Below are 4,516 nucleotides of genomic sequence, written 5' to 3' on the forward strand. Positions count from 1 at the left end.
TTAAGCTGGCCCTTTAAGGCTGGCCCTTTAAGGCTGGCCCTTTAAGATGGCCCTTTAAGGCTGGCCCTTTAAGCTGGCCCTTTAAGGCTGGCCCTCTAAGGCTGGCCCTTTAAGGCTGGCCCTTTAAGCTGGCCCCTTAAGGCTGGCCCTTTAAGCTGGCCCTCTAGGGCTGGCCCTTTAAGCTGGCCCTCTAAGGCTGGCCCTTTAAGCTGGCCCTTTAAGGCTGGCCCTTTAAGCTGGCCCTGTAAAGCTGGCCCTTTAAGCTGGCCCCTTAAGGCTGGCCCTTTAAGGCTGGCCCTTTAAGCTGGCCATCTAAGGCTGGCCCTTTAAGGCTGGCCCTTTAAGGCTGGCCCTTTAAGGCTGGCCCTTTAAGCTGGCTCCTTAAGGCTGGCCCTCTAAGGCTGGCCCTTTAAGGCTGGCCCTTTAGGCTGGCCCTCTAAGGCTGGCCCTTTAAGGCTGGCCCTTTAAGGCTGGCCCTTTAAGCTGGCCCCTTAAGGCTGGCCCTCTAAGGCTGGCCCTTTAAGCTGGCCCTTTAAGGCTTGCCCTTTAAGCTGGCCCTTTAAGGCTGGCCCTTTAAGGCTGGCCCTTTAAGGCTGGCCCTTTAAGCTGGACCCTTAAGGCTGGCCATCTAAGGCTGGCCCTTTAAGCTGGCCCTTTAAGGCTGGCCCTTTAAGCTGGCCCTCTAAGGCTGGCCCTTTAAGCTGGCCCTCTAAGGCTGGCCCTTTAAGGCTGGCCCTTTAAGGCTTGCCATCTAAGGCTGGCCCTTTAAGCTGGCCTTTTAAGGCTGGCCCTTTAAGCTGGCCCTTTAAGCTGGCCCTTTAAGGCTGGCCCTTTAAGGCCGGCCCTTTAAGCTGGCCCCTTTAGGCTGGCCCTTTAAGCTGGCCCTCTAAGGCTGGCCCTTTAAGCTGGCCCTCTAAGGCTGGCCCTTTAAGGCTGGCCCTTTAAGCTGGCCCCTTAAGGCTGGCCCTTTAAGCTGGCCCCTTAAGGCTGGCCCTTTAAGCTGGTCCTCTAAGGCTGGCCCTTTAAGCTGGCCCTTTAAGGCTGGCCCTTTAAGGCTGGCCCTTTAAGCTGGCCCCTTAAGGCTGGCCCTTTAAGCTGGCCCTTTAAGCCTGGCCCTTTAAGATGGCCCTTTAAGTCTGGCCCTCTAAGTCTGGCCCTTTAAGGCTGGCCCTTTAAGCTGGCCCTTTAAGGCTGGCCCTTTAAGGCTGGCCCTTTAAGCTGGCCCTTTAAAGCTGGCCCTCTGAGGCTGGCCCTCTGAGGCTGGCCCTTTAAGGCTGGCCCTTTAAGGCTGGCCCTTTAAGCTGGCCCCTTAAGGCTGGCCCTTTAAGCTGGCCCTCTAAGGCTGGCCCTTTAAGCTGTGCCTTTAAGGCTGGCCCTTTAAGCTGGCCCCTCTAAGGCTGGCCCTTTAAGCTGGCCCTTTAAGGCTGGCCCTTTAAGCTGGCCCTGTAAAGCTGGCCCTTTAAGCTGGCCCCTAAAGGCTGGCCCTTTAAGGCTGGCCCTTTAAGCTGGCCATCTAAGGCTGGCCCTTTAAGGCTGGCCCTTTAAGGCTGGCCCTTTAAGGCTGGCCCTCTGAGGCTGGCCCTCTGAGGCTGGCCCTTTAAGGCTGGCCCTTTAAGGCTGGCCCTTTAAGCTGGCCCCTTAAGGCTGGCCCTTTAAGCTGGCCCTCTAAGGCTGGCCCTTTAAGCTGTGCCTTTAAGGCTGGCCCTTTAAGCTGGCCCCTCTAAGGCTGGCCCTTTAAGCTGGCCCTTTAAGGCTGGCCCTTTAAGCTGGCCCTGTAAAGCTGGCCCTTTAAGCTGGCCCCTAAAGGCTGGCCCTTTAAGGCTGGCCCTTTAAGCTGGCCATCTAAGGCTGGCCCTTTAAGGCTGGCCCTTTAAGGCTGGCCCTTTAAGGCTGGCCCTTTAAGCTGGCCCCTTAAGGCTGGCCCTTTAAGCTGGCCCTTTAAGGCTGGCCCTTTAAGCTGGCCCTTTAAGGCTGGCCCTTTAAGCTGGCCCTTTAAGGCTGGCCCTTTAAGGCTGGCCCTTTAAGCTGGCCCTTTAAGGCTGGCCCTCTAAGGCTGGCCCTTTAAGGCTGGCCCTTTAAGGCTGGCCCTTTAAGCTGGCCCCTTAAGGCTGGCCCTTTAAGCTGGACCTCTAGGGCTGGCCCTTTAAGCTGGCCCTCTAAGGCTGGCCCTTTAAGCTGGCACTTTAAGGCTGGCCCTTTAAGGCTTGCCATCTAAGGCTGGCCCTTTAAGCTGGCCTTTTAAGGCTGGCCCTTTAAGCTGGCCCTTTAAGGCTGGCCCTTTAAGGCTGGCCCTCTAAGGCTGGCCCTTTAAGGCTGGCCCTTTAAGGCTGGCCCTTTAAGCTGGCCCCTTAAGGCTGGCCCTTTAAGCTGGCCCTCTAGGGCTGGCCCTTTAAGCTGGCCCTCTAAGGCTGGCCCTTTAAGCTGGCCCTTTAAGGCTGGCCCTTTAACCTGGCCCTGTAAAGCTGGCCCTTTAAGCTGGCCCCTTAAGGCTGGCCCTTTAAGGCTGGCCCTTTAAGCTGGCCATCTAAGGCTGGACCTTTAAGGCTGGCCCTTTAAGGCTGGCCCTTTAAGGCTGGCCCTTTAAGCTGGCCCCTTAAGGCTGGCCCTTTAAGCTGGCCCTTTAAGGCTGGCCCTTTAAGCTGGCCCTTTAAGGCTGGCCCTTTAAGGCTGGCCCTTTAAGATGGCCCTTTAATGCTGGCCCTTTAAGCTGGCCCTTTAAGGCTGGCCCTCTAAGGCTGGCCCTTTAAGGCTGGCCCTTTAAGCTGGCCCCTTAAGGCTGGCCCTTTAAGCTGGCCCTCTAGGGCTGGCCCTTTAAGCTGGCCCTCTAAGGCTGGCCCTTTAAGCTGGCCCTTTAAGGCTGGCCCTTTAAGCTGGCCCTGTAAAGCTGGCCCTTTAAGCTGGCCCCTTAAGGCTGGCCCTTTAAGGCTGGCCCTTTAAGCTGGCCATCTAAGGCTGGCCCTTTAAGGCTGGCCCTTTAAGGCTGGCCCTTTAAGGCATGCCCTTTAAGCTGGCTCCTTAAGGCTGGCCCTCTAAGGCTGGCCCTTTAAGCTGGCCCTTTAAGGCTGGCCCTTTAAGCTGGCCCTCTAAGGCTGGCCCTTTAAGGCTGGCCCTTTAAGGCTGGCCCTTTAAGCTGGCCCCTTAAGGCTGGCCCTCTAAGGCTGGCCCTTTAAGCTGGCCCTTTAAGGCTTGCCCTTTAAGCTGGCCCTTTAAGGCTGGCCCTTTAAGGCTGGCCCTTTAAGCTGGACCCTTAAGGCTGGCCATCTAAGGCTGGCCCTTTAAGCTGGCCCTTTAAGGCTGGCCCTTTAAGCTGGCCCTCTAAGGCTGGCCCTTTAAGCTGGCCCTCTAAGGCTGGCCCTTTAAGGCTGGCCCTTTAAGGCTTGCCATCTAAGGCTGGCCCTTTAAGCTGGCCTTTTAAGGCTGGCCCTTTAAGCTGGCCCTTTAAGCTGGCCCTTTAAGGCTGGCCCTTTAAGGCCGGCCCTTTAAGCTGGCCCCTTTAGGCTGGCCCTTTAAGCTGGCCCTCTAAGGCTGGCCCTTTAAGCTGGCCCTCTAAGGCTGGCCCTTTAAGGCTGGCCCTTTAAGCTGGCCCCTTAAGGCTGGCCCTTTAAGCTGGCCCCTTAAGGCTGGCCCTTTAAGCTGGTCCTCTAAGGCTGGCCCTTTAAGCTGGCCCTTTAAGGCTGGCCCTTTAAGGCTGGCCCTTTAAGCTGGCCCCTTAAGGCTGGCCCTTTAAGCTGGTCCTCTAAGGCTGGCCCTTTAAGCTGGCCCTTTAAGCCTGGCCCTTTAAGATGGCCCTTTAAGTCTGGCCCTCTAAGTCTGGCCCTTTAAGGCTGGCCCTTTAAGCTGGCCCTTTAAGGCTGGCCCTTTAAGGCTGGCCCTTTAAGCTGGCCCTTTAAAGCTGGCCCTCTGAGGCTGGCCCTCTGAGGCTGGCCCTTTAAGGCTGGCCCTTTAAGGCTGGCCCTTTAAGCTGGCCCCTTAAGGCTGGCCCTTTAAGCTGGCCCTCTAAGGCTGGCCCTTTAAGCTGTGCCTTTAAGGCTGGCCCTTTAAGCTGGCCCTGTAAAGCTGGCCCTTTAAGACTGGCCCTTTAAGGCTGGGCCTTTAAGGCTGGCCCTTTAAGCTGGCCACTTAAGGCTGGCCCTTTAAGCTGGCCCTCTAAGGCTGGCCCTTTAAGATGGCCCCTTAAGGCTGGCCCTTTAAGATGGCCCTTTAAGGCTGGCCCTTTAAGCTGGCCCCTTAAGGCTGGCCCTCTAAGGCTGGCCCTTTAAACTGGCCCTTTAAGGCTGGCCCTTTAAGCTGGCCCTCTAAGGCTGGCCCTTTAAGGCTGGCCCTTTAAGGCTGGCCCTTTAAGCTGGCCCCTTAAGGCTGGCCCTCTAAGGCTGGCCCTTTAAGCTGGCCCTTTAAGCTGGCCCTTTAAGGCTGGCCCTTTAAGGCTGGCCATTCAAGCTGGCCCTTTAAGGCTGGCCCTTTAAGGCTGGCCCTTTAAGCTGGCCCCTTAAGGCTGGCCCTTTAAGCTGGCCCTCTA

This window comes from Doryrhamphus excisus, unplaced genomic scaffold (genome assembly GCF_037039965.1).
Source record: "Doryrhamphus excisus strain RoL-2023G ecotype Guam unplaced genomic scaffold, RoL_Dexc_Guam_v1.1 HiC_scaffold_28, whole genome shotgun sequence".
Lineage (NCBI taxonomy): Eukaryota > Metazoa > Chordata > Actinopteri > Syngnathiformes > Syngnathidae > Doryrhamphus > Doryrhamphus excisus.